This window comes from Pleurodeles waltl, chromosome 3_2 (genome assembly GCF_031143425.1).
Source record: "Pleurodeles waltl isolate 20211129_DDA chromosome 3_2, aPleWal1.hap1.20221129, whole genome shotgun sequence".
In the NCBI taxonomy this organism is placed as follows: Eukaryota; Metazoa; Chordata; class Amphibia; order Caudata; family Salamandridae; genus Pleurodeles; species Pleurodeles waltl.
The window spans coordinates 34,280,059-34,300,124 of NC_090441.1; the positions used below are offsets into that span (position 1 = coordinate 34,280,059).

Below are 20,066 nucleotides of genomic sequence, written 5' to 3' on the forward strand. Positions count from 1 at the left end.
CTCCCCGCCCTCTTCCTGATGTGTTTCTTTCTTCCATAGCCACCCAATGTCCATTGCTGCTGCTCCCTTCCTCCTCCCTCGTGTTCCTTGCCTGCCCTTGCTGTTTTTACACATACAGCACAGCAGTGCAGGCTGCTGTGCAACATGGCTTAAAGAAAATAAAAAGTGCAATGGCACGGCCAGCACTGGCAGTGTCATATCACTTTTTAGGGACAAGCGCCCAAAGCGTTCTGTCCCTGGTGTGGTCTCTCTGTGGGCTTTTAACCACACCCATTTCACGCCCAGTTTGGTTGGTTCATGGGCTTGCCTTTTAAAATTAGCTTGATTTAGGGGGTCATTCTAACTCTGACGGGCGGCGGAGGCCGCCCGCCAGAGTTCCCCCCTCCAGAACACCGCTCCGCGGTCATTAGACCGCTGCGGTGATTCTGGGTTTCCCACTGGGCTGGCGGGCGACCGCCAAAAGGCCGCCCGCCAGCCCAGTGGGAAACTCCCTTCCCACGAGGACACCGGCTCAGAATTGTGCCGGCGGAGTGGGAAGGTGCGACGGGTGCAGTTGCACCCGTCGCGAATTTCACTGTCTGCAATGCAGACAGTGAAATTCAAAGTGGGGCCCGCTTACGGGGGCCCCTGCAGTGCCCATGCCATGGGCACTGCAGGGGCCCCCAGGGGCCCCACGACACCCCATACCGCCATCCTGTTCCTGGCGGGCGAACCGCCAGGAACAGGATGGCGGTATGGGGTGTCTGAATCCCCATGGCGGCGCATTCAGAAGGGCAGCGGAAAACCGGCGGGAGACCGCCGGTTTTCCTCTTATGACCGCGGCTGAACCGCCGCGGTCAGAATGCCCTGCGGGGCACCGCCAGCCTGTTGGCGGTGCTCCCGCCGACCCTTGCCCCGGCGGTCTAGTACCGCCGGGGTCAGAATCACCCCCTTAATTAGTGAAAGCCATGCACACGTCATGCCTTTTCTGGTGTTTAGACCACCTCGAACACACTGGCCAACTACTGAAAACATACGAGGCACCATGTTTTCTGCATAGTTTCTGGACTACTTTTTCTCTTTATTTCATATACATAGCAATCTCGCTGGGCAGTAGTTGAGCACTTTGCATGACATCAACCCTGTTACATGGAGAGTTGCACTTTTGCTGGTTACATGGATAATTGCACTTTTGCTGCTTACATGAGTATTTGCACGTTTCACTGCAAGCAAACTTCTGTTTCCTTTTGTGTGTCTGCTATACGCTCATGGCGGCCGTCGGCTCGCTTATGTGAAACTGTTTTACTTTTCATTTTCAGTGTATGTGGCAAGAAAAATCTGGTAAATTATGGGAAACTGTTTTACTTTTCATTTTCAGTTAATGTGGCAAGAAAAGTTTGCTTTAGGAGTTTACAACGCTAATTGCTTTAACTCAAGCAAAGGCGAGCCCATTGCACTGCAAATGCTTTTATACTAAAAGCCAGGTTGGTCAGCAGCCCATGTCGCTCTGCAACATAGCTTTAAGTAAAGAAAAAAAAGAGCTATAATGTGGTCAATGTTGGCCACGTTATATCGCTTTTTTTCCCAGACTTTAAGATGTGGTACACAGCAGCCCGTACTAATGGGCAATATGTCTTAAAAACACTGACAAAGCCAATAGATCTTCAATAGGCGAAACCTAATGGCTTTGGAAATATTTGTTCATAGTTCCCGCTTAGAACTCTGGTCCTTCACATTTACTTACTTCTACCCGTGGGTGAGTTATACAAGTTATTTTGGTGAACTGTACAAAAGTAAACTACAGGTTTAGTGTTTCCTCTCGTATAATATACGCTTTTCTGCCTCTCTGAATCACATCTATAATGTGCCTGCAAACGTTAGACTTTTTCCTGGAATAAATCACATTTAATAGAAGAAAAAGCTTTGTGAATTGGGTCCAAGTACTATAAAAAGGGCATTGTATAATTTCTCTCCTGGGTTCATGATGTACTAAGATTTATGTTTTCAAAACCGTGCAATGGTTTTATTTTACCGTTGATAAGCTTGCCAAAATAATTTCAAACAAATACATCAGCATCTGTCCACGATGTAATCAGGTTAATGGCATTTCGAGACAGTATTCAGTCTCTGCCCCAAGCTCCAGAAAAGGCTGTCTTCAAACTCAGACACTGATGAGAATTAGTATGAAGGGTTACGACCACCTCATTTTAACAGATAAAACTGAGAAGGTATTGATTTTTTTTTTTTTTTAAACTAGCACAGTAGTAATAAATACGTTTATTTAGACCATAGACTATAAAACCAATAAATACAACATGCCACAGCAATACTTAAAATCAGAAGCACACTTCTAAGCAAGAATGACCTTTAAAAATGTTGTCACAGCGCAAGCAACATAAAAAAATTCCATATTTAAAAGGAGTGAAACTACCTCACTACGAGGATCATTTTTATACTTTAAACAAAATGGTTTTAAAATCGACCTTCTATTTCCTGAAAAGTATAAACAGTTCATTAATACGTGCACGTTATAATAATTAAAACCTAAACCACATTTACATTTAGCATTCTCCTCCAGCAGAGCATAACATGTTTCCCTATTTTTAAACAACAAATTAAGAGCCGCATGAAATTTCAATAACAGCAAGCATAAATGAGTGTTAGGCAGCAAGGATAAGTAGGAGTACACACATTTCTACTGCATGTTTCCAACATATAGGATGCAGATGATTTCATCAAGTAATAGTGTAAATCATTAAACCTGAATCACAAGGTTCCTTCAGATCTCTCTTCTAGAGTTGGGGTGGGTAATGCAGTTTATAGTGAACAATATGTAATTTTGGTGCCATGTTTAGCAATCGTTTCCTCACCTCTCTTTCCCATATTAAGTCACTAATCACTATTTCCTTGACACAGAGTGATCATATTTTTAAATTTCCGCAACACGTAAGTTTATCCCAAAATCGCAATGCTAATTTATGAACCAGGTAATTCCAGGACGGCACTCCTGCTTCAGTTCTCAGAGCCTAACACATTGCCCCCTTTGGTGAACCTATATGTTTTTTCAAGCACCTACCTTTGCATTTATCCCAATTTGGTTCAGAGCTAAGGCACAGTACTTCCGCTTCGTTCAAACATTTTGTGGGGACCATTGCTTTATGCACTGTAAACTAGGGAATCAAGGAGGGTTCCCCAAAATCTTTTTATTTTATTTTACCAGGCCTCCAGTTGTCGAGAGGACACAAGTATTCACAAGTTTAAAATCTGCGTGTCTTAGTTACCTACAGAAGAAGCTGAATTTTTGTAATCCTGGTTACCAAGTAATCACGTATTCTGTGTATTTGCTGAAATGTCAATAGTTAGGCATGATTGAAGCTGTGTTTTGCCATGTTCCGCATAACTATGGTTGGCCACAACAAAAAGATGGAATACGTTTTTTGCAAATGTAAGCCTAACAAAATGTCTACAACTGCAAATATTATTAATTCTACTACTAAAAAGGATTTTTTTGCATTTTAGGTTGCACACTACCTTTGTGCAAAATTCGGTGTTGTTCTAATCACCCTGTAGCACTGCGAACATGCAAGGCTGAGAATTAAAGCTGAAATAAGTTAAACATCCTAGTACGTGCATCACTATCAGAGTACATAAAGAAGTCCAACCTGGTTTTACTTTCAAAGGTCCGTCACCCCACAGACTGCATGAACCCTTCCTTGCAGATTAAGATCTACGAGAGAAAAATGTTCTATTTCAGTAAATAATTATCTCAGAAGGTAGAGATCCCAAAAACATATGAGCTTGGTGAACTGGTAGGCCTGTAACCATAAGGCTTACAATTTAAGCCGGCAGGTACATCTTGGTGCTAGGTGGTCGAGCATTAAAGAACTGAACTTACTGATTTATAGGACGCAAAAGCAGCTCGGCCAAGTGATGAGATGCATGTCAATCTTCTCGTCCATTCATAACTAACGAGAAGTGCATAAACATTCTAAATGACATCATGTCGAATTCATATATAGAGAATTGTTAGACTGATAGCTGAAAAAATAAACTGTTTTTCTGCTTAACCTTTCATGGATATAGTGGAGACTGCCATTTTGGAAAAATTATTTTAAACTCTATCACCAATAGCTAAAAATCGATTTTTTTTTTTTAAGTTTGTCACATTTCTTTACTTTTAATATCCTTTTTACTTACATTTTGCAAACAAGATCGTTCAGTGGGTTGTATGACAGAACATCGCATTCGTTTACAATGCATACATTTACAACAACTCTGTTGTGTTGTGGCCTTTGCCAGCGCCACAACATACAGATCGTTTGGTGATGTGCAAATATTCACGCGACGCAGTATTTGCTTTACTGGTCGGCGTGGTCAGGTCAGGCCTTGGTAATTGGCGTTCGAGCAGCACGGGTCTCCGTCTGCTCGCTGCACAGTTTCCTCTTGCCCCCCTGACCACGCCTCTCTTTATTTTATAGCTCCGGGCCGGAGGCCGCGGAGCAAACCATTACACAGAGATTCATAGGTAGAAATCACTAGGGAACATACGGGGACCACCAGTCCACCGCATGAAATAACTTCCCCCACTATCATGTATGGTGTTGGATGGCCGGTTACATCACCGACCAGCGACACCGCATTCCTCCACAAAATACCAAAATAACAAATAACACAGAAATAACTGCTCAACCAATTAACACAAAAACAACTGTTCATTCTTCACACAAGTGGTCAGGCAGACGGGTTGAGGGGCAGGGATTACTACGCAAATTATATCTGGTAGATCCTGAGCGGTTGGGCAAAGAGTCAGGACCTAAATCGACAGCCACCTGCTCAGTCAGGGTTGGATCGGGGAAATCTTCACGTCTCCCAGCAGAACTGGGATTGGGATTGTCCAAACCAGTCCCCAAAGATGATGGATCGACATCACCAGTGTCACAAAAACCCTCTGCACCAGTCTCACCTGAGGGGTAGAACCTTTTAAACAAAGAGACGTTGCGGGTCACAGTTTCACTCCCACGCTGGGCTACAACAGCAGACCCTTTTCTTTGAACAATTGTCCACGGGACAGCGCTGAAAGGCGTGCGAAACTTACTCCCAGGCAGAATTTGTTTCAGTAACACCTGATCACCCACAGTGCGATCAGAAGGGGTCGCTCGTCGAGCACGGCTTACCCATTGATTAGACACACGCCGTTTCTCTTGGACCAGGTCGCTAGCCATGGCGGGAGGATTCCAGGAGGAATGATGGGGCATGGTATCCATGGATGCCCTCCCAAATGCAATGTGACTCAGCGCTCTCTTAGTGGTGGAATGGGGTGTTTGCCTATAATTCCTTAGAAACGAGAATATAGCATACTCAACAGCCTGACCACCTGCGAGAGCGATCCGGATCACCTTATTCAGAGTCCTCATGAATCTCTCGACCTCACCATTGGCTTGAGGCCATCGCGGGGTAATCCGGCGGTGACGTGTGCCCGTGATATTCAGATACTCAGCTAGCTCCCTACTTTGGACTGGTGGCCCATTGTCTGTCTTTATCTCAGATATGAGACCATGTGTGGCCATGGCTTTCTCGAGACCTGAGATCACGACATCGGCCGTGAGGGCAGGGATGATCTCCACTTCGGGGTACTTAGAAAAATCATCGATGAGGACCATGGTGTGGCGACCGTCAGGCAAACTTCCCAAAATCTAAACTGGCAGAGACCCAGGGTCCTGCTGGGGATGGCTCAGTTTCGATGGGATTGGGCCTACTCGACTCACCAGTGGCCTGACACCACCTGCACGACCTCACCAGGTTCTCGACTTGTTCGTCCATAAGAGGAAACCACACTTTCGACCGGAGGCGGCTCTTCGTTTTGACCATCCCTTGGTGGCCATTGTGGGCCAACTCAACCGCTCTGGTGGTGAGGGAGGATGGGATGACCAAACGATTCCCTCTCAGGATGCACCCCTCGGCACCCCTCTGTTGTACATACTCCCGATGACACGTTGGTATCCAATGGTCAGCAAAGGTAGTTGTCCTTTGAGACAGTGCCACTGGTTGTTCTGCATTGCTACCAGAACCTTTTGTAAACACTCGTCCTCTTTGGTTGCTTGCACAATTTCATCCATAGTCATGGGTATCGGCCTGGAGCGGTCTGTGATGTATCTAACATACTCCTCGGTCTCCTGCGCCTCCTCAACCTCTACAGCGGAAGCAGCTTGCGGATGTCTCGATAAGTAGTCGGCCGGATTTTCTGATCCCGGGCGGTATTCTAACTGGCACCGATAGTCTTGCAATTGTAACATCCACTTCTCAATCCTCTGCGGCGGTTTGGAAGCGGTGCCATTGAAGAGAGGGAGCAATGGCTTGTGGTCGGTGGTTACGATAAACGGGCGGCCATACACATAGATATGGAAATGCTTACAGCCCCAGTGCACAGCAATCGCTTCTTTTTCTATCTGCGAATAACGCTGTTCAGTTTCAGTAAGTGACCGGCTGGCATAGGCAACTGGGGACCACATCCCTTCTGCCTGTTCTTGTAATAATACCGCACCTAGTCCTTTTGGTCCAGCGTCGACGGCGATCTTGGCACTCCGTTTCGAATCAAAATATCTTAAGATGGTCTCGCTGGAATGTGCCTCTTTGATAGCGTCAAAGGCGGCCTGTTCGGTGGGCCCCATCTCCATGGCTCAGAGGCTTTGGTTAGACTCCGCAGAGGCTGCGTGAGGTTGGACAAATCTTTAATGAAACGGCCGCAGTAGTTGACCATTCCTAGAAAGCTCCTGACTTCAGTGATATTGGTAGGAGGGGGTGCTTTCTTAATGTCATTTACCTTGGCTGGATCTGGGGCTACCCCGTTTGCTGAAAAAGTGTAGCCAAAAAACTGTATTCTTTCTCTTAGGAACTCACATTTTTGGCGGTGCAGAGTGAGTCCTGAATCCTGAATGCGCTGTAGGACCCTCTGGAGTCGGGAGTGGTGTTCCGCAATGGTAGGCGCGTGGAAGAGGATGTCGTCGCGGACATTGATGGTTCCAGGTAAGCCAACCAACAGCTCCTGAATGACATTTTGGAATACCTCTGCGGCACTGGATACCCCAAAACTCAACCGCTTATACCTCCTGAGCCCGAAATGTGTGGAGAAGGTTGTAATGTAATGGGAGTCCTTTGCTAATACCAGCTGGTGGTATCCGGATCGGAGGTCTAGTTTAGAAAACCACCGCGATTCGCTGAGTTCTCCCAGGATGTCGTCAATCGTAGGGGTCAGATGTCTTTCCCGTTTGATGGCGGCATTGGGGAGGCGCATATCCACACATATACGTACTTCACCGGGCTGCTTGGGTTTCCTCGCTACCACGATGGGTGAGACCCATGGTGTGGGCCCAGAGACCTTTTCAATGATTCCTGACTTTTCCAAATTGTCCAGTTCTCTCTCCACTTGGGGTCGAAGGTGGAACGCAACTCGCCGATGGCGGAGGGCTACTGGTTGCACTGTGTGATCAATGTGGAGCTTGATCTCGCGGCCTCGGAGACACCCAATTCCTTTGAATACTCCTTCATATCGGGCTACCAGTTCATTTATGGACTCTTGGTGAATGCTGAATGCGAACGTCACAATCGCCAACTCTTCCGCAGCCTTACAGCCTAACAGCATTCCTTTTCCTTCCTCAGTCACATAGACCTTCGCTGAGGTGGATTGCGATCAATGGGTGAGAGTAGTTTGGAACATGCCCCTCAAAGCCAAAGGGGTGCTTTGCCCATATGCATACACCTTGATGTTTGCCTTGGTTAGTGCTGGAGTTGGCATCATCCGGCAGTGTTCCTCTTCAGCCAGTAGGTTTATGGACACTCCCGTGTCTACTACTGCGACAATCTCGTGCTTGCCCATTAAGATCTGGCACTTTGGAAGTTGTGCTTGACGAGGGTTGGTGAGCCTGACAGTGAACAGGGAGTGGATGACGTGAATCACGGCTTTGTCATCGTCCATGTCACTCCCACGCTCCGACTTTTCTGGAGGGGCCTCTTCCAGCGCGACATTGAGAGATGCACTTCTAGTTCTCTTGGACCTGCAAATGTTTGTGAAATGATTCATCTTTCCGCAGCTGGAGCATACTTTTCCTTTTGCCGGGCACTCAGATGATTTGTGTGGTATTCCCCCCACAATACCCACACTGCCTCGTTCGGGCCTTGTTCAGTCTTTGTCTGGGTCTGTTCGTGGGTGCCGTGATTGCATTGGCCATCTCTTCCTTTATGGGTCGCTGTAGGGCTGCCTCCATGTGCGAGGCCCTGGCTCTCGACAGTTCTTTCGTGCACCCCATTTGCAGGATGTCCAGCAAGGACTTTCCGGATTCTTCTAGGATGCGTTCTCTGAGCTTTAGGGATGCACACCCTTGGATCTCACCTCTTCAGTTTCGTCATTGAACCTGCAGGTGTCGCTAATTGTCTCAGCCTCAGGTGGAAGGCATCTAACAACTCCTCCGCTTGTTGTCTTGCTTGCCTGAATATGAACCTTTCATAATCAGTGTTGACCATGGGTTCAAAGTGCCTGTTTAGTGCTGCTATGAGCTTTACATGTGTTTTGGGCGCGTCTTCCACTAGGTTTTTGGATATCTTATATATGTCCTTCCCTCCTATGTGGATGAGCATGGCACACTTCTGGTCATTCGCTACCTTGGTGGCCTCAAAGAAGAGGAGTACTCTTTCAACCCATTCCTTCCACTTTGGAGCTTGTGCAGGTGGGGCTCCTTCAACAATGAATGGTTCTACTGGAGGTATGGCAGACATTGTGGCCAGTTGGGCTGAGCCAGGCCTGATTATGTCATACAGGTAATGGGAAACACTGTCTGGTGGCATGGGGTAGTTCCACAATCCTAGGCACAGCTTGTAGGGGCCACTACTTTACTCACTGTGTCCTGATGTGCTTCACTTTGTTCCCCAGATTTGCTCGTGCTGGCTGCTACAATAAGATCCCTCTATCTTCCCAAAATCTTTGTATGGAGTACTCTGCAGGGGCTAGAGGAGGTCCTCTATGCTGCCGTAAACCAGCTTCCACTGACAACACACCAAAAAAAAACGGCACGAGCACCGCGTGATGCGCGGCCGCCGCTTTGCCAGATTTCTCCTTTTCTTTTTAACTGGGCGATGCGGCCGCTGCGGGGCAAAACCCAGGGGCGTTGGGCCGCTCACCCTCATCGCCAAATGTTGTGTTGTGGCCTTTGCCAGCGCCACCACATACAGATCGTTTGGTGATGTGCAAATATTCACGTGACGCAGTATTTGCTTTACTGGTCGGCGCGGTCCGGTCAGGCCTTGGTAACTGGCGTTCGAGCAGCACGGGTCTCCGTCTGCTCGCTGTGCAGTTCCCTCTGGCCCCCCGACCACGCCTCTCTTTATTTTATAGCTCCGGGCCGGAGGCCGCGGAGCAAACCATTACACAGAGATTCATAGGTAGAAATCACTAGGGAACATACGGGGACCACCAGTCCACCGCATGAAATAACTTCCCCCACTATCATGAATGGTGTCGGATGGCCGGTTACATCACCGACCAGCGACACCACAAACTCCATTACCAGGCACATGCAACTACCACGAAGTACATTAGCACGCATGTCATTAGAATGATCACTGATGTGAATACATTAAAGGTACCCTTACAATGCATGTGTTTACTTCGCATAGAATCGCCGCACAAACCCTTACAACAAAATTATATTAGATATTGTGCTTCGTTGCAACAAATCCTAAAAATATATTTTTTTAAAGAAATGAACGCACTTCGATCCCGTGCCCCACAACCTACACCTCACTAGGCAAAAGCCCATTAAATTCAACCCCCAAAACATGCGAAACCACCACCTAGGCCTAGACCTCTACCACAGCCTAACCCGCGCAAACCAACTAGGGCCGAAACACACCTTTTTCTGCACCTATTCACTTCAAACAAAAAGCCAAAAATAGTAGCATATCCCAGCTCCTCTCACAAAAAGCACACGACCAAGGAGCAACTTGAACCCCCTCCTATCGCACCTCAAAAAACTGCAAAACCGCTACTGTAATAGGGCCCCATATGCCCATTTCTCCACCAAAACACAGGGCCCCAACAAACACTTCCCCTGAACAGATCCGCTCCCCAAAAAAAATCACAGTAATAGCTTACATCCCTAGCAATAACTGAAAGAAGCCCTGTCACCCTAGCTCCACTAGAACCCCAAAAAACAGAACCCAAACCCATGCCAAACCGCGAACATAGGATAAAACTGGAGCACGGCCCCAACTTCAAAAATTCCCTTTGACCCCTTTCCCTGAACCAATCCTCATCAAACCCGAAGGAACACTTTTCCCACTCATCGCCTACAACCACACAAAATCCCGAACCCCTACCTTCACTTCAACCCATCTCAATAAATCCTCAAAAAACCCACCTCGGCCCGTTCAAACCAATGCAGTTGCAACACAGAAACCACACGAGGGCGCATTCAAGCACTCCAAAAACAGTCAAATACCAGGTCCATTCACTCCCATTCATGGAAACACATGACCAGACCGACACCCCAAAGACAACACTTTTTCCCCACAAAAAGACACAACTCGACCCCATTCCACAAAAATTCTCGACAACGACCCTTTTCCACATGTAGCCGAAATTCAAACCCACCCCTGAGCCCTAAATTCCAGCTCTAAAAATCGAAACAGCTCTAATTCGAAGCCCTAACTACCAGATAAGAATCCTCAACCCTCGTTATAAATTCTTAACTACTCATCCCAGACTGAACCCTAGTTTCAAAACCTAACTGCGAATGCCAAACACAGCCCTCAGCCCTAAAACCCACATAACCCTATCCATTCCACCCAAGACCCAACCTTCCCCAGCCTTAATCCCATGCTGGCACAACCCCTGAACCTACCACCGAACCCAAAGCCCCGCTCTGAACCCCAAAACAGCCTCTATGGCGCCCCTACCCAATCACTGCATAAGTGGTAAAGTATTCAGTGAAAAAGACATTAGTTGTAAAGACACTCATGATACTGTCATTCGTAGCAAAGGTATATGTGTTGTATTGACATGCTTTGTACAGACACTATTGTGGTAAAAGCATTGTTGTTATTGACATTCATTGTATTACCATCGTTGTAAAGGATGTTTCCCGTTCAGTGAGTCAGTCAATTTTTGATGCCATCTATGTTAACCTGTTAAGCACAAATTCGAGCCCAAGCTCAGCCAACACTACCCTTGATGCTTCTCAGGCAGATAATGTGAACAGAATTACATTAGGAATAGTACATCTTATTTACAGTGTTTGGAAAATGCTGTGAATTTAGATAGAATATTAAAACAATTTCAATTATAATATACATATAAACACTTGAAATATGTTGTTGTCCTAATAGGGCTCTTTGCACACTCTCTTGAATACAATTATGCATTTGTGTTAATATTCTATAAGTACTAGCGCCAGTCACTGTCAGAGCTGCATGATCTCCTCATACATATGTAATGCACAGTATACGACTGCACAGCTTGCTTATATTTTTTTTAATCTAATTTAGTTTTATTGACTGGCCTCTATCGATAATTGCTTATAGATTACATTTGTGTTTGTCAATTACCCTGTGCTTACCTATAATTCATATATTATGCAAAGAAGAGAAAACAACCCTTCGCCCAAAGTACTTGTCATTCACTGGTGACATTCTCTATTGAACTACGGAAAAGGTCTACCAGTTCTGCTCTATGGGGCTTCTCTATGGTTAGCTACGATTAAATAGGACTTTGACAAAGCTGTGACAAGTGCGTAGGTGTGGTCTACGGCTCAGGGATACAATATTTATGAGGACAAACGCCTGGAAGGCTCCCCTATATCTGGCTAGGGTGCTTCTCTTAATGCATTCATAAAGTGCAAACATTAGATACTGCAAGCTGCTCCTAAAATTCTACTGGTCCTCATAAGCAAGGAGCAGATGTGGCTTAATGGTTACTGCTGGTGCTGCATTTAGAGCCTGGGGACCCAGGTGAAAATCCTGGCCTCGACACTTGACTCAATATTATATGCCTAAATGTATAAAGAATGTGTTTGTGTAATCACTACTCTATGTATGGAATCCTGCAGATCATCTTTCAATCCTTTACATACTGTACAGAGCTTTGATGCTTCATGTTAGAAATTGCCCTTTTACCGCCATTATCCTCAAACCTTTTGCTTCGGTTTTTGCTGGCTTTAGGACTCTGGGCACTTTACCACTGCTGACCAGTGCTAAAGTGCAAGTGCTGTCTGTCTATATTGTATTGGTGATTGGTTTATTCATGATTGGCATCTTTAATGTAGGAATAAGTCCTTAGTATACTGCGCCAAGTGTGCCCAGGGCCTGTAAACCAAATGCTACTAATGGGCCTGCAGCACTGACTGTGCCACCCACAAGTAGCCCTTCAAACATGTCTCAGGCCTGCCATTGCAATGTCTGTGTATACAATTTTATATTGCCATTTTGACCTGGCAAGTGCACCCACATGCCAGGCCCAAATCTTCCCTTTAACCACATATAAGTCATCCCTAAGGCAGGCACTAGACTCAAGAGGGATGAATTCCACAACATCTATCTCTACAATAATCATTTAGTCATTATTGGAGCATATAAACATTATATCAACTTTACTTTATTGTACATCAAACAAATGTAAACATTTCTTATGAGAAAAAGAAACACACCTCTGTCTCATTCACCATGTACAGTCATGACAAGACGACACCAAAACAAATAATTGTCCATACACATATGAAACAACAGTCCTTATATATTAATCTTTTCAAAACCAGATGCTCTATGTAGATAATACCATCATCTAGGGTCCGTAAAAAAAAAGTCGTCCTTTTTGGAAATAACTTTAGCAGCTATGTCCTATTTATATATGGCGGGAATTGTGCCTGCCAAGGTTCCTATTTTCATATTTATATAATACTTCCTCTTTTCAATGATGGACTTCCAAGATAAACAAATGTCAATGCATTTTGGCCTGTTCATTGATGGTTTCTTCAGGACAATATAAGGAGCTTGTGTTTCCAAACATCCAGCTAGAATGAACAAAAACATACATACACCTAAATCTATAGCATACCCTACAGGACATCACTACAACAACACTGAAAACATAGAAAAACAAATAAAAAGTGCACTTCATAGGATCCAAAAAGTGATAAAAATGATTAAAATGGAACTAATCATTCATATACTGTACATGCTTCACTCCTTATAGAACCCTTGTAGAGAACTCAATATAGAAAATGTCATGCTCCACCACGCTGTGCAGAACATGCAAAGAATAAATTGTGATGATTGTGTAATGCCCTCTACAACCCCCGGGGCACAACGTGGAAAGAGAGGCCAAGGTGCGCACGTGAGTCCAACTCTGACCTTTCTGCTCTTACGTGTTAAGGCATCCTAAACTTGGGGGACAACTTTCTCTCGTGACGTGTGTCCTGCATACCCTGATGGGCCTTCCTAATCTAGAGTGATGGGAGGAGCTGACACTTGCACCTGAATAGGACTGTGTCTGTCCTTACACAAAGCAGTCTCCACCCCCTGAATTGTGTCTGGGGCCAGTGCAGGAAAGGTAGGTTTTTTTAAGTTTGCCTCCTTCAAAGGCAGAAATGGGTGTAAGTACTGGAACTGTGATCCCCCAAAATTTGAATCCTTCTGGACTGAGGACATTCTGCCAAGAAGAATAGCTGGATGCTGTAGGAGGGACTGCCACTCTACCTGTTGCTTTGCTGTGCTGGCCTACCGCTTGCTGCTTCTGTCCTGGGAGTGAAAGGACTGGACTTTTGCTTTCTACATCCTGCTTCCAAAGGTTCTCCAGGGGATTGGACTGAGCTTGCCTCCTGTTAAGAAGTCTCAGGGACATCAAAGACTTCATATGCCAGCACCTAGGTTCTCTTGCTGAGAGTCCCGACTTACCATGTTGTGCCAAATCCAGTTCCTAGGTCCCTGGAAGTGAGTTCTGGTGTAACCAAGAAGAAACAAGCACATCGACTTTAGAGCAACTTTGGGACCAGCTGCATGCACCGGACACGTAGTCCCCGCTGAGTGCACATCCCGACGCTGCTGCAGTGCCTCCAAAGTCCCGCCACAACATGAGTCCTGAGTGGCGTGTCACCGACATCCAGGACACCCCACTCCGAATACGCCACAGCATCTGTGGCCCTGTGGTGTGATCACGACACCGCAAAGTCGATGCCTTGTGTCTTGACCTGCTGGATTCATCGACCCTGTCTTGTCATAAGGAACCAACACCTCCCCATTGACGCCGCATCACCTCCCCTGCAACGGTAAGAAACAGACACCTCACCTCCCCTGCCTACCAATAAAGAACCAACGCCTCACCTATTCTGTAGCAGTAAGAAAACGAGGCCGCACCGCCTCCAGCAATGCCTCACCTCCCCGACTCCATGCAATGTCTTGGTTTCCTCGTTTTCTAAGGTAGTCCAGTCCGTGACACCCGACTCCACCACATCACCTATTGCCCAATGGTGTGATCGCGACACTGCAGAGTTGATGCCTTGCATCTTGACCTGCTGAATTCATAGACCCCGCCTTGTAATAAGGAGCCATCGCCTAGCTACCGACGCTGCATCACCTCCCATGCAACTGTAAGGAACCAACACCTCCCCTACCCTGCCTAGCAGTAAGGAACCGACACCTCACCTCCCGGTAGTAGTAAGGAACCAATGCCACACTGGCTCCAGCAAAACCTCACCTCCCTGTCTCTGTGTAATGCCTTTGTTTCCTCATTTTCCAAGGTACTGGTTCAAGGCTGCAACCTGCTACAGAGTCAACGATAGCCCAATAAAATCAGAGCAATCAACTCCAAGTTTGGTACTGGGTTAGAGTCGGACACCAAGGATGGGATCAGCTGCTAAGACAATCTCCTCCCAGTTCTAGAGTGCTTGGCCACAAAGTAGCTTCATTTGCTCCATTTGTGCTTTTCCCTCACTTGTCCTTGGATACAGGATTCACCTTTTTACTTTGCATTGGACTTACTTGACAAAGGCAAGCTAGAAGGTGCCTGAAGGTGTTCAAGTGCTTCAAGGAACACTTGCTGCATGACTTGGAGTCATGTCTGGACGTAAGGCACCATTATCAGTCAATCACCAACATCCGCTTTCAACACATGCAGCAAGGCTTGAACCCTGCCACCTTCATGGGTGACATTACAAAACACTGTCAAAGTTTGCTTAGAAATTGAGAAAAACTGAAATTGGGGGCAAAAGACTCTGGATCTGCATCTTTGGGCACAGAAAAAAAACAACCAATGTCAGTGTGCAGGAGTGACACCTTTATCTAACTCTGTTTCGCCATGTCCAGAGACAGGACAGAGTTGTAATTAAGGTCAATGACGCGACCTATCAGCATGCAGGAGTTCTTGCAAGAATTTCCAGATCCAGTGTGGCAGCAGCGGAAATTCACATATTGAAGAGTCTGCAGTTAGAAGTAGCCATCAAAATTTGACTTTTAGCATGCACATGAAATTTCAACCTAAGATGTGGCCTAGGACTTTAACAACACACATAATAACAAGCATTTATAATGCAATGGGCCTCGCGTTTACTCGAGTTAGTGCTGTTAGTGTTGTACATTTTTAAATGGAACTTCCTTGCCACACAAACTGAAAATAAAAAGTAAAACAGTTGACATAAGCGAGCCGATTCAAAGCGCCGCCGTGAGCGCGAAGAGAGAGACAAAAGGAAAAAAAGTTTGCTCACAGTCAAAGTTATCTGCAAAAGTGCAATTATCCATGTGACAGGGTCAATGGCCAGGGTGGTACCAAAAACCGCCCCAAGGAGGGACAGTTGTAAAACAGTTACCAACGAAAACAAAGGATTTTTGAAAGGCAAGCCTATGAACGAGTGCTAGAGATGGGCGTGCGGTAGGCGTGGTTAAAAGCCTAGATACATACCAACACGCTGGAAAAGCAGCACTTGCGCGCTGCTACGCTCGACCTAAAAACGGGGATGAGGCAGGCTCTGGGCTGTATTTCCACCAAGTACGTTTCCTACCTGTTACCCAGTGCTTTAAATGGGCCGGTACTGTCCGGTACAGAGGGAGAGTACATACACTTCTTCGGAAAAACGTAATACTTTTAATTAGAGAGTACCAGCACCTCTGAAAAACGAGCTGTTTGTGCAGTTGCTAGTCAGCGCTCGAAATAGAAAAATAGAAGTACGGGTAGAAGTACGGGTAATCTGTACCAGAGTACCCGTACTTCTGTTTTTCCATTTCGAGCGCTGACTAGCAACTGCACAAACGCAAGTCGATAGGTCTCCAAAAATAAAAGATAAAAAGTCACATAAGTAAATAGTTGCCCTTTAAGAAGGACTAAAGCAATTTCCTGAAAATTCTCATTTGCCTCTAGGAAATTCCGGCCTTTTTCCTGGAAGGCCTCCGTGGGGACTACTTTCAATGGAGAAAGCGTCGTGCTGCATCGGTCTCCATGCCTGCAAAACAAGCCTGCAGTTGCCATGACCTCGGCTGCAGTAAACTTTTGTAACGAGTGATTATTAAACAGACCCGTTGCCAAAACAGCATCACATGTTGGGGCCAAACGTGTTTACTTCGTAAACATTTATGTTTTTTGCGGTTGCAGACGAGATCAAATGCCTCTTAGGTGTTCCCTTCTAGGAAACGCTTGCGGGGGGAAATGGAAATTCATGTGAGATGGCATCAACAGTACAGTGTTGCCTTACAAAACATCGCTGCGGCAGGGACATTAATCATAGCAAGTCATCATACCTGCAATGCATTACACTGTAAGAGCTGGGGATGCTGGCTCAAAAGGCATTGTGTTGCAAACAATAATGGGATTAGCAAGTACAGTTTCATTTAATTCCAACGCAGCATTTTACAGTAAACTGCACTGTAATGTACGAGAAGAAAATTGCATATTCCCTTATTGGGGGATCGTTAATCATTATAAAGAAGAATACAGCTGTTGATCAAAACTTCTCACTTTCATATTTCTTATTATCTAGAAAGAGACAAATATTCAGTTTTACCACAACGGATTTCTATTTAGAGTTTAAGGCAGAGCCTATAAGACGAATGAGAGAAAACTGTGCACATTTTTGATTTACCAGCATGTTACTATTAAGGCACTGAATGCATGTAGGAAGAAATGCATGAAAGTAATGCCCGAGCACACACTGAAAGCTCGTGCCATCGATGTGCAGCGTTGGTTAGAGATGGGCGAGCCGAGCCAAGGGTCGGGCTTGGCTCTAAGCCTGTGCACGAGTCAAGCCATGAAAAAGTTTGGCATGTTATCATGCAACAGGTGTCATGTAAAAATAATAGTCTCTTCACTTTAGTAAGTACAATTATCATTGCATTGAGATGTATTTAGTAAAAGTGATGTTTTTTAAACATGAACTTAAGAACATTTAATCCTCCCCCTGCCCTGACAACAATGGCTGAAGTAAAAGGCATGTCAATTGTAGCGGTCACCCCTATGTGGCTTGGGGCCAGATGTAGTAAAGGGTTTTTCCTATTCTGTGTCAATGGGAAAATGTGTTCGTACATATGGCCCTTAGATTCTTATTATACATGGATAAACATTATAGCATACTAAATCAAAGACAAAACGGGTTTCTATAGCACGCACATTCTAAACGCAAAATTGTTAAGGTGTTCTCCTGTGGGATAATGAAAGCACAGAGTTAAAACATTTGTCTAGGATCACATACTTTGAATAGGTGGGGCAGCTGGGATTGATCTCAAGTTTTCTGGTTTCAGGCTGCGCAATTCAGTCATTGGATGAGTACCTCTTTCTTATTTTAAATCAAAGGTTAATGCTCTGTTTTTTATTCTTACGGAGCATGTGGTTAGCGTCACAGGCAGAAGGCACATGAAAGCTTGCCTTGTGTTAGGCTTGAGGGCTCAAAGGACCAAGCACTGAGATGCAGCCTGGCATCTGGCTCAAGCCTGGTTAGACCTTTCAGTGACTTACCCAACTCTTGCGCCGGGTAATAGGCTTGTGGCAATGACATTTCCTTTGCATAAGCAGTCTGGCTGGGTCTGAGCCTTTGCAAGGAAAATAAATAGACAATGAAACTGGACCCAATGGGGGCCTGTATTCTGCTCCTTTGCCTCCTGAAGGAAAAAAAAACCCTGCATGGTCCTATGGAAATTTGCCTGTGATGGTGGCTTTGCTCAAATTTTTCGTCAACATACTTTGAAAAAGTCACGCCTAGATGCTAGGTTTGGTGAATCACTTCTATTGTTGATTGGTAGTGTGTGACTGCCCTCCACCTTGGATTGCCCACTGTATTCAGAACTCAATAAAAGTGTTTTGTGGAGCCCCACCTACGAGAACTGAACCTTTTTCTAAGCTCTCTCAATGTTTTAAGATAAGAGACTGACGCCCTTATTATGAGTCTGGCAGTCCTGGGACCGCCAGACTCGCAGTGGCAGTCGGACTGCTGCCAAAGCGGCATTTCGGCCTCCACATTATGACCGTGGCAGAGCCGCCATGGTCTGACCGCCGGCCACCACCAGGCCGTCGGCCATTCAAAATATAGTCGGACTGTGCAATTGTATTTCAGTGGTAAAACGGGGGTGCTGGCAGCATGATTGAAACCATAAGACATCTCCTTGAAACTCTTCTTATTGAAGAATAATTCCAGCCATGCCTTTCATTGTCGTAGTGTTAAGGAGGGGATGAGCAAGCAACTCACTTTGAGAATTTTCCTTGTACTTTCATTTCTGTCCCCTACTCCTCCAAAGCCTCTTATGATTCAAAATCATGAATGTGCTGCTGCCACTAGCTGTATGTGCACATAAATTGTGATACCTGCGAGGGACAGAGAAAGGATGAAGATGAACACCATGAAGATAATGAACAAATGAAAAAGCACTTAGGAAATAACTTTTGGGTTGAAGAACACTGTGTTGTAGACTAAGGGGGTCATTTTGAGTTTGGCGGGCAGAGTTTGCAGAGCAGACAGCGAAAAGTGTGACAGGGCTGTCCGTGGGGGCCCCTGCACTGCCCATGCATTTGGCATGGGCAGTGCAGGTACACCATCTCTGCCAGCTTTTACAGAGAAAGCCAAGTGCCTCAGATAGCTCAACATCTATTTCAAAATTCATGTCTTACTACGGACAGCTTTTATCTTTATTACATCCCTCAAAGTCACCAAATCTACACTGAGAAATGAAGTTGATATGAACTGAAAAAATAGGTACTGTAAACAATGTCTACTCTATGGTGGTAGTTTGCCCCTGTACGTCACTGTTTGCAGACAGTGAAAGTCTCATGAAAAATACACCACACAGTATTAAAAAAGCATTTACTAAGAACAGTGTACACTCTATGAAACACTTTTGAAAAAAAAAATACACTATTAAGTTAAAATAACCAAGGCCTGAAGATGCTAAAGATCATACTACCTGCATTCTTCAGGTGAAAACTTTACTGATAGTCCATATTTTGAAGCAAAAGAAGCACATTTATATAGGTTAGTACCTGGTACACACAGTTGTTTATGCTATGGAGAAATTTTCATGCTGAGACAATTCTGTCTAATAATTCAAGGCTGCTTACAACTCTTAGTATGTACAACGTAGAATCTTTGGTGTGTTGCAAACCTTTTCTTCAGAACCAAAAAACTTGTGTGGAAGATACTGGACAAAAGTTGTCAATTGTCATCTGCACACAGAGTAAGTCTTTAAAACAAAGATATATAAAGTGTTCAATACCTCTACACAGCTATGACGCATTAGAAGCACATGCATATTGTCAACACTTATAACCATTAGCTGGACACAGGCTGCACACAATTAGGTAGAAAATTAATATGGTACTTACCCACCACTATGTAAGCTATGAAACAAACACTCATTGGATGAAATCATCGGTGATGTTATAATGACTTAATTTGAGATGTCATCAGTGAGGTCATAAATGATGTCACAGAACATATAATGAGTGATGTAAAATATGAAGTCATAAGCAAGGCATGGTGGAGGCACTAGTGATAGCTAGCTCTGCTAACTATAACTAGTGAATTGAGTTCAAAACGTTACTGTTGTCACTGACATATACATCTAACTATAAA

The 20,066-nt window shown here is 45.2% G+C and overlaps 1 protein-coding gene across 3 annotated transcripts in view; it reads right to left on the reverse strand.

Annotated features, from left to right (window-relative positions):
- CAMKK1 (calcium/calmodulin dependent protein kinase kinase 1) overlaps window positions 1-20,066 on the reverse strand; it is a 1,090,978-nt gene that overhangs the window by 1,016,843 nt on the left and 54,069 nt on the right. The window contains exon 2 of one of the 3 annotated variants that reach the window (XM_069226683.1): window positions 3,642-3,706. The exons of the other annotated variants lie outside the window; for them this stretch is intronic. The gene's annotated coding sequence lies outside the window, so the exon portion shown is untranslated. The remainder of the gene's footprint in view (window positions 1-3,641; window positions 3,707-20,066) is intronic. 3 annotated transcript variants of the gene reach the window in all.